The following is a 10,591-nucleotide window of genomic DNA, read 5'->3' as shown; positions in this document are numbered from 1 at the left end:
TCATTGACTTGGTCTGCTATTCTCCCTTCAAGGTTTCACTGTAACGTCCTACTGCTTCCACACTTGTTCTTCAGAGAGAACGTGTTATTCACAAAGTCACAGGAGCTCTTAGGAAACATAAACACGCTGTAGGTGATTGCAAACAAATGACTAATGTCATTTTTCCCTTCTCCAAAGTTAGAGAAACACAATTCTTTTCCCTCCCACACAGGTTAATATTGACCTACCTTCAACTTTTTTATTAAGTAGCAGAGTAAGCTAATCCAGAGGAAATGAGAGGTGGAGGTTAGCCGCCAAGGATTAGTCCGGTCCCAAGACATCAAAAGTCCCATTCCCACCCAGGAGATAATCATAGCCACATTAGCCAGGAAATTAAGTCGCTGCTTTAAGGGGGTTTCTAATCCCCGTCTCGCTCTCTCCTTACATTTCTCGATCTTTCCCACATGTCCTACTTTATCTAGTCCTGTCCCATCCCCCATCAGCTACACCTGGACTCGAGCTACATCCTGGTCAGTCTGCACAGCCGTCTCTGTTTCTGCTGTTTGATGGATGACTTTTCTTGTACTGAGAGTAATATGTGACCTTTCAGCAGGGTTGGAGCTTTCAGACAAATTGAAAAGTGTTCTGTGATGTTTTTCATGTCTTTGTCTGAATTTTAAGAATTTCAAGTGGACAATATCCAGTGTAGTGCCTGGAAAATAAAGGATCGTCCTCTCATCTCATGAGCCCAATCCTGAGGCCATGAGAAGTGGGCAGAGCTCTAGTAGACTTAAAATTGTGTCTTACTCAGTTTCTGCAGGAAATTGGCTTTTAGAAAAGAGAACGGTTCTCTGGGGTCATAGGTCAGAAAGGTCTTAAGGTTTAAATACTTAAGAGTTATGTGAATTTGCATGCCTACGACTCTCAGAAAGAACAAGTCACCCCTTCCTCTGCCTGTTTGTTCGTACATATCTGTTCATGGATTCAGCTCCACACTCTCAAATAAAAGTGGATTCCTGCCTCCATCTCAAGCATGTCGTCCAGCACAAAAGCAAATATTGCCCCCATTCTCCACACTTCTTTGTCCATATTCACCCGTCTGCGTGTGCTCACTCACACAGATCAGATGTGCACATAAACAGACCACGTATGAAAACAGCAAACTGTGAGTACCTGATTACAATGAGCACATATCAGTGCAACACTTTCATGCTTAAGGATTTCAAAGATTTCATCACTTTAACTAAAAAAATTAAAGTGATTAATTTCAAAAGATCTCAAAATCTCATCACATTTTAATTTATTGTTTCGATGGATGGATGGGTGGGTGGATGGATGGGTGGATGGCTGGATGGATGGATGGATGGATGGATGATGGATGGATGGATGGATTGGATTGGATGGATGGTGATGGATGGATGGATGGATGATGGGTGGGTGGATGGGATGGATGGATGGATGGGCAGGCATGTGAACAGAAATTAAAGGGAAACAAAGACGATGAGAAAGAAATGTAGCACGATGACAGAGGAAGTGTGAAGAGGTCAGAATTTTCATGGAATTAGAATGAAAAAGAAAAACATTAGAAAAATCAGAAGGAGCTGACAGACTTCGTGGCCATCACTGTGCGACTGGAACCAATCATCTGAAAGACGAACTGAGCGTGTGCGAGAGGCAGAAAGAAAAAGTGCCACTTTCATCCTATTACAACTCCATCTAACCTGCCACTGTGGCCACCTGCTCCCACTGTCACACAATCATAATCGCACACACACACACACACACACACACACACACACACACACACACACACACACACTTCCAGCCCTGTATTCAGGTTCTCTCTCGCACACAGCAGAAATATGCCTGTGCTGCTCTTATGTGCTTATGCTCTTATGCTAAGTCTTGCTCCTGATATCATGGAGAAATAAATAAATAATATGAAAATCCACAAACACACAGCCAGCAGAGATTTTCCTACCTAAGGCACTGACATTGTAAAAAAACGGCAGAGCAGGTAAAAATTTCCTCCGCTCTCATCTTTACTGTCTCCGGCTTCTCCTCGCTCCCATCATTCGCACTTCTCCGTCAGGTAAATTGTTTCCCCTTTAACCCCTACCTTTTTTCACTCCCCCGTGCTTCCACTCTCTTAGTCTTCCTTGGAATTCACCTTCCTTTGTTCCCGCTAATCCTCAAAGGGGAACTTTTTTTAAGTCGGGAAGTTTGAGCAGAGAGGAGGAGACGCAGAAGGAGAGTGGGGAGTAGAGGTAGAGGGATATTCTATCTGGGTGGCAAGGAGGGCTTAAAGGAAACCAAATTATCTCCCTTAACTTTGTAGGCTCCTCATCTCCTCATCCTTGTCTCTGTCCCTGTGTGTATGGCATCGCCCTCCACTCTCGCTTCCTCTCTTTCTGCTCTCTTATCGACTCCCCACCTTGCACTTTCAAGGACGAGCTTAACTGTTAAGAACACTAAGGACAGGATAAATGTGTGTGGCACTTCTAGCTATTATTTTTTTATTAAAGTATATATAGTATGTATCTATTTCATTGCATGGGTGTGCACTCGTATGGTGCACACACACACACACACACACACACACACACACACACACACACACACACACACATGCATGAATATTCTGTGTATGTGAGTGTTTTATGTGAATTTCTCCAAAGGCTCTGCAGCAGAGACTAATCCTATCCTCTCTGCTATCGCCTTACCTTCCCTCTTACTATCATTTATTTATCCTCATCTCTCTCCATCACACACACACACACACACACACACACACACACACACACACACACACACTGCTTCCCTTCTCTCGCTCTCTTCTGTATCCATCCTCACTTTCCTCGGCTTCTTCTCCTAAATACACGAACCCACAGAAATAGCTGCATGTTGAACTGAAAAAGCTCCTATTTCAGTTTCTCTTTTTCTTCTTGTCATTAAGTTTGTGCAGGTGTGTGTTTTCGTCTGTGTGCATTCTTACTCTATTCTTTACAAAAATACATAACGTGGACTCATTTCCTGTTCAGGAAAAACAGCTGTCCAATAAAAAAGCGAGTGAATGAGTTACACCAACACGATCTCCTCTCATCACACCTTTCACACACTGGAGAACGTCCCGGGCAGAGTCCTGCATGAGGTAACCAGAAAGTAGCAGCTTGGTCCAGAAGTGCACATGAAGATGAATTTGAAGGAGAGGCAAATTATAAGCTGGGTAAGGTTTTGATTTGTTTGGGGAGACGGTTGATTACGTCCCGCCATCATAAACTGTACCAGAACTAAAATCCAATAATTCATGTCTATGAAAGACCACTTCTTTGTAGGTTCCCGTCAGTGTTGGCAGGAGTTGTATTCGTGCCCTGTCTGCCTGTGCGTTCGTGTGCGTGTTGCTTTGTGCCTGCTGAAAGTTTGCTGGGATGCCACCAGCTTGATAACTTTTAAATGCCATTTAACGAGAAGAGGTTTTAATGTGATTGATGGGTCTAAGTACTGATATGCATACAAACACGCGCGCAAATCAAATGCCGTCTCCTCCATCCCGTTTATGCACCTACACCACATAAACGGGATGATTTGCATTAAGTAGTATTAATAGCTGTATTGGCGAAGGCGCTCTAAGCTGTGAGCTTTGGGGAAAATTGACCTTCTGTGTCTTAATTGTACCAGAGGCTCAACAGCGCTGTGACATTTAACTGTGCTCCAGTCTTAATTCTTAGCGCTTTATTCTAGTGCATTGCTGACATTTCAGTAGGAAGAGGTCTGAGAATAAAGATGCTTGGCGCGTCTTTGGTGTTGTAAACAAATAAGCGCATTTGCCCTGATTATTTTATTCTCTCGCTATCTTCCTCCGCCTCGGTTGCAGTTGAGTCTGAGACGTTCAGATTTGTTGTCTGTCACCCTCTCACTTTCAGCTGTCGCTCACACCCTGCAAAGTCCAGCGAGATTTTACAGCCCAATAACACAAAGTGACCAGTGTGCGTCTGCAGGAGGCTTCCTGCGGCTGGTGATCAATAGCAGCGACTCAGCAGAATTTGCATTCTGCTTGTTAAACACTCAGTCGCTGGTTTTAAGACTAATTGAACACAGCGTGATGTTCATGATATAAAGTTTGGTCCCCATTAGAGTCAGACAGAAAGAAAAAAGCATCAGGCCACAGCAGAGATGGGCAGTAACGCGTTACTGTAATCTGATTACTTTTTTCAAGTAACGAGTAAAGTAAGGGATTACTATTGCAAAAACGGTAATTAGATTACGTTACTTTCCCGTAGGAACGCTGCGTTACTGCGTTACTAAAACCGTGATTTTTTTGCGAGAATGTCTCATGACAGTGACGTAAGCGAGTGCGACGTTCGTGACAACAGCTGTGTGCAGATCAACAATGGATCATATATCGAGTGCGAGAGAGTATGAGCGTGCAGCGTTTAAAGCGTGGAAGTACTGACCTTACTTTGAGTTTGATTCCATAAAAAGTGACAAAAACATTAGTGTCCGCTGTGCGTGGGAAGAAAACTTCTTTTTACAGCGAAAAAACCCCTAAACTTCCAACAAGCACCGAGTAGCTACGACGTAATGGGAAACTCACAGAGAAACTCGCGGATTCTTCCACTGACCGCGGCACACCTGCACCAGGGTAAACCTCCGCCTACCCCACTCCTGCTTTACAGGTGAAAATAGAGCAACAGGACCGCTGAGTCTTTGACTTTATTTATTTTCTGCTGTGTTTTACTTGCATCTATTTGAAAGACTGAGTGTAAACACAAAAAATATTTTATTTTATGTGCTGGAATGTGCAGAAAATAGGTTTAAATGTTAAACTAATTTCTTCCAGTCAGAGAATGTTGCAGATAATTAAATTTTTGCTTGATGCATAAAGTTAAAAGATTAAAACTAATAAAACAAGTTTTAAAAAGAGACTTTTCCATTGATTACATTTTGTATGATGGATTATGCAGAAAAAGTAGAATTGGGCTGAAAGATCTATCGCTTTATCACCTCTTCAGGTTGTAAATCGTGTTTTTAAAAAGTAACTAAGTAATTAATTACTTTTGAAAATAAGTAATCAGTAAAGTAAGGGATTACTTTTTGGGGAAGTAATCAGTAATTAGTTACTGATTACTTTTTTCAAGTAACTTGACCAACACTGGTCACGAGTCCCTAATCGATGGCTTAACATGCAGTCTGCAGTCTGAGCCGGATCGCAGCTGGGATGTGTGTTTGCTGTTTATTTCTTAGAAGTGTAACCAAATCAGGACATTTCCACAAATGTCTCTTTAATATCCAAAGTAATCCAGGTTAAGAGCTATAAGCTCAGCCAGTCTTCAGAGAACATTTCGTGCCGTTTGAATACGATTTGCTTTAATGCAGCTGACTCTGGCTCTGTGCAGTGTCTCCTGTGAGGTCAACATATTAGAAGAATGATGAACTACGCCAGGACCTAATTTGAATACTTATTTGTGCGTGTGCACGCCTGCTTGCATTCACTTGCCTGTGAATGCGAGCAGGCGCGGTCTCGTGAGTGTGCTTGTCGACTCTTTCCTTTAGTGCTACTTTGTTAAGAGGCTGTAGTAATTAGCCTGAGAAAACGGATGGCTTTTTGCCAGCAGCCGCAATTACTGCTTTCTCTAGAATGAATGGACGGGTAAATGGACGGAGGGAGGATGGTATACAGTATTAAATGAACAAATGGAGATTTACTGAATAAATAAAAAACGGGAATGGTGTGATGGAGAACTGCTCTGAATGAACAGAGGGAAGCATGCGTGGATGGATAGAAGGTGGAGGGAGGAAAGGCGAACGGCCCATTTTACCACCCAAGTGATGGTGGGTGGCAATCACAGGTCATTACACGGAGCCGGGAATGGCACGGAACGAACTCGATTTAATTTGAGTTTCAAAAGAAAATGGAAAAGAAAAAAAATTACAGACTGATGCAAAGATTATTTTTTAAAAAGATGTCTTTGTGTAGGGTGCTATTTAAAAATCAGAAGCATAAATTACAGAGGACATGATGTGTGATTGTGTCCTCCTCTGTGCAAACTAATGGATATATTTAGTCATGTCGTGCTGGAAATAACACCATCACACCTGAGCGAAAGCTGGAAGGATCCTAAAAGATTTCAAAAAGTGAGCCGAGTGTTGCTTTGTATGGATACCGTATTTTTTGAGGGAAAGGTAACACGTTTTTAATCGCATTCATTTCCAGTTGATCCTGCTTAAAGGGATGCCCAAGTCTTCTCATTGACAGCTGAATCTGGCTACAGCTGATCCCAGGTAAACACAGGGTCCGCTGCACATCCGTCTGCACGGCTTCCAACGATTAGCGCCTTCTTCTGGGTGGCATTCATTCGTGCATCTTATCTGCAAATGGTGCAGCGCGGTGTATTTCCATCGAGTGGAGAGCCAGCTTCCCTGCTGCTGGCCAGCACTCAGCTCTGTGGAGATTTTGTAAATCTTTGACTTTGGGCGAGTGGACATTGAGCTGACTTGACTTGATGGTGCTGCTCATATTTCTGGAACTCCATCTAAGATATTTGAACTCTTGATGGGGCAGCTGGCGGTCGCCTGTTCCTGGGTACAAGCGGTGCATGGAGTGCAGTGGTAAAAGGGCTGATCCATGATGGATCCCAATGTGGATGGTGCAAGAGGCCCCTGCTGGGTCTGTATGAGGCTGCTGACATTGCGGTAGAACAGTTGGACCCATTGGACGTAGACTTCAGGGACGCTGTAGGCTTGTCAGATGAGCTTATGCAGTATCCGGTATTTTCCAAAGATTTTCTCCAAACCCAGAAATGCCATATGGACAGGCAGTGAGGCAGTCTCACTAGCTGTTAGTCCAGGCACAGGTTAGCACATGTACTAAATACCAGCCAAGAAGGGTTTTTCTAGTTTGGCTAACTCACAGAATAATAGCAGATCCTGGTCTTAAGTATGAACAAAGGAAGACAGAAAGAAGGTAATCGTTGAACATTTTGTGTCGTGATGGGAGTGTTGTGGGAATCTCTGGCTCGTGTTATACTTCCTCATTAAAAAGCTGATGTGTAAACAGTGAAAACAGGAGTTTAAGTTCAGACACATTTTTAATGCGTGAATTCACCAGAGACGTCATTAACATGGCATGATGCACATCAGGGGGATAGCTCTCTCACAGACACGCTAACATACAGATGTGTGCACGCACTAGGCTTAGCGGCTGCGACAGAGAGAGGAGGCACAGAGAGCTGTGTTTTAATTGAGTCAGCCGAAAGTGCTGGCTGAGCAGAACGATATGACTGATACGGATTAGAACCAGCCTCCCTTATTCATCGATTTCTGCAGGGGTGGGAGTCAGAGTGGGGAGTGGGGGAGTGGACAGAAGACAAAAAGGGAGTAAAATCTTTGTCTATTGATTTACAGAAGGAGAAAATGACAGTGGAAGTTAAAGAAAGACATGTGGCTCCAGATACAGACACGTTCTAGCAAAAGCAGGTTTCAAGTTAGAAGAAAAGAGTTGATAAGTTGAGAAATGATGGCTGTATCATAAAAAGAGTAGGAGCCAGATGTAGGCTGCAGTAGGAGGAAAGAGCTTAAGAGTTTGGATGGGATCTATCTGTACTCACAGGTCCACTTTATTTCACTTAAGGGGAACAGTTAATGAAAGATGAGGTGTGGACAGGGAGGGAATGGTGAGCACGGATGGGGGGGGTTGTAAAAAGTCTGATGTGGGGCCGGTGATGAAGGAGTTTAGAAGAAGATAACACGAGGGGGAAGAAAGAGACACTTCACATTTGGACTAAGTGGACTCGTTTAAGCAGATGCATCTACAAAATACTCCACGTCGATCTAAATCCCTCTGAAATCCTCGAGACAGCTCGAGTAAAGAGATGGTGTGTGTGTGTGTGTGTGTGTGTGTGTGTGTGTGGTGTGTGTGTGTGTTGTGTGTGTGGTGTTGTGTGTGTGTGTGTGTGTGTGTGTGTGTGTGTGTGCTGTGTTGGTGTGAAGAAAAGGGAAGATAGAAGGAACAAGTCTGTGAGGGTGTGTCAGTGCTGAAAAGTGATTGGGTGGTGTGTTTTATGGGTAAATTGAAGGGTCTGTTAAAAAGAGAGAGATGAGCCCTTGTCTCTCTCTCAGTGTGTGTGTGTGTGTGTGTGTGTGTGTGTGTGTGTGTGTGTGTGTGTGTTCTCCTCTCCCTTCTGTATCAGTCTCTTCTGCTTGATTTCCGCGCACTCCTCTCTGCCTCTCCTCTGCTCGCTATGCCGTGAAATGGTTTTTCGCTAGACCATTACCCCAACCAGTGCGCTCCACTCCTGCCACAGCCCTCCACGAGTGAGAGGGAGTGTGTTTAAATGTGTGCGCGCTCCTTCAGAGGAAGGAAGGGTGTGTGTTTGGCTGCGTGCATGTGAGAGATTACATTACACAGAAGCTGTGCTGGAAGAGAAAGATTGTGCATGTTTTGTTTATGTGCGTGGAAAACGTTGTGTGTGTGTGGGGGGGGGGGAATAGAGGTGTGTACAGTGTGTTACACTACCTCAGCTGTCGTAGTGTTTGCCCTGCAGTCTTGTCACAGTTGTCTACGAACGTCTAGCTTTCTGTGTCTTACAGTTACAGACACACTAATACTGACAGCTTTAGTCTTTTCCAGTGAGTCAGTTCACAAACTAACTCCGGGCTCTTCTTTCTCTGTCAGATTTGCTGTTATAAGCATATTTTGGTAGCTTTCCACCTCCTCCCTCAGCCACACAGGCCCGGAGACCAGCGGGCGACCCTCCTTATGATTACTGTAGTTGCTACACAGTTGCCACGGTTACCTGTAGTTTGTATCAAAGACATGGCTGAAATGTGTTGGTTACAGTTTCAAGGCGAAGCTTTTAATTTGTAATAAAAGGTCACAAATTCAACAACAGCTTAAAAAGGAGAACAGTAAACGGCCAAGTTTGCTTTTTTATTTATTGCATTTTTCACAGTTTTGGTGAAGAGTAGTCGCACCTCTTTGCAATCGAGGCAGCGTCTTTCATGCATGGCACAGGTGACCGCGGTACCTGGTTGCTACGGCTGCATCCATAGACTGTGTTGGTTCACACATGCATGCTAATTAGAGATTAGTCTTCCTCTTTCAGCAGATCTGCTGTGGCGACCTCTAAAGGGAGGTCGCCACAGCAGATCGGCCTCCACCTCAGTCTGTCTTCCTGTCACGCCAACCCTCTCCTTGTCCTCCTCTGTGATGTTTTCCTCCAGCCTGGCAGCTCCATCTTCATCATCCACTCTCATCTCCAACCTCCTGCTTTTCCTTCTCACTCACTCCCACCACATCTCCCTTTTTTCTCTTCTGTTAACTTCAGTCCACAGTGGCAGCGTTTCCTCCGGCACTCGTTTGGCTCACAGCACCAGAAGTGGTCGTTGTTAACCCGGGTCCTGACCTATCTGGTATTGAAGCGTCGTTCTTTATGATCCACATGTTTGATTTCACTCTGGGTGACACAACTCCAGCTTGTGACCGGCACTGGGAGTGCACCATGTGCTTGTGGCTGGGTTGCTAATTACAGATAAGTAAAGTAAAGGAAGTTGATTCTCCAAAAGTGGAGCACAGAGTTCTCACATGGGCCATTTGTAGAATGAACCTCACAGCACACCATATCATTCATCCAGTAACTGCATTAAAGGAGAAAAGAAGATGGTGCAGACAGCAAACGCAGTCTCAGCATCCAGCTCACCTGAAATAGATGAAGTTAGGAAGCTTTAACTTTGCTGCGTGAGTGACTGAAGCCCAGAAGACAGCTTGGTGAATGGAGCTCAGGCTGTTGTCTTTAATGGATATTAGAGTTATTTTCTAATTCAACACTGTGGCCAGTTATACTCTGGCACTGGGAGATGGACACTCTGGTGTTTCCATTTGATTTATAAATAATAATAATAATAATAATAACAGTAATAATACCACCTTCGTAGAAGTTTGCTTCCACTCCATGACCGTGCCCTTTTTCCTCTCCCTTACTCATCTCTCACCTCAGCCTCCAGGAGCTGATGCAGTGTTTCACCCTCACCTGTCTCTAGTTTCCTCTTTAACGTCTTGTTTAAATCGTGTCTTTAATGTCCCTTTCACCTCTCCAGTCTGTCGCCCTCATCTTCACCCCATTCGCTCCCTTGTTTTATAATTCACCTCTCATCTCGGCCCCCTCCCCTTTCGCCACCGCTCAATGGCTTCATAATATCACTCCCCCTCTCTATATCACACTTGCCTACTCTCTAACTCATTTACTTCTCATTCGCTCTATCTCTCTTTCCACCTTTCTTCTCCTCCTAATGCCTTTTCATTCTTTTGCTCCACCTCTCTATTCCCTCTTAATATCCCGCTGTCTCTCTACCTGAGATATTGAAGCTATAAAGACAGGTGTTCAAAAAGAAAGCCGGGCCAGCAAATCTGTTTTATATGCCTTCTGGCATCATTCCCTGGAATGCAGAAAGAAGAGAGGCAGAGAAAAAGAAGAAAAGGCTGCGGTCTGTAATATCTAATTCTGGGCTCCACGAGGAGAAAAGAAGAACCTAGTTTTCTATAAAACCTTTTGTCTCCATCACTTGGGACGTACACATTTAATTCACCCTCATTCTGTTATGCTGTTTTTGGTAT

This window comes from Haplochromis burtoni, unplaced genomic scaffold (genome assembly GCF_018398535.1).
Source record: "Haplochromis burtoni strain Fernald_Lab_line unplaced genomic scaffold, NCSU_Asbu1 Contig_74, whole genome shotgun sequence".
Classification (NCBI taxonomy): Eukaryota; Metazoa; Chordata; class Actinopteri; order Cichliformes; family Cichlidae; genus Haplochromis; species Haplochromis burtoni.
This window is presented reverse-complemented; position numbering follows the sequence as displayed.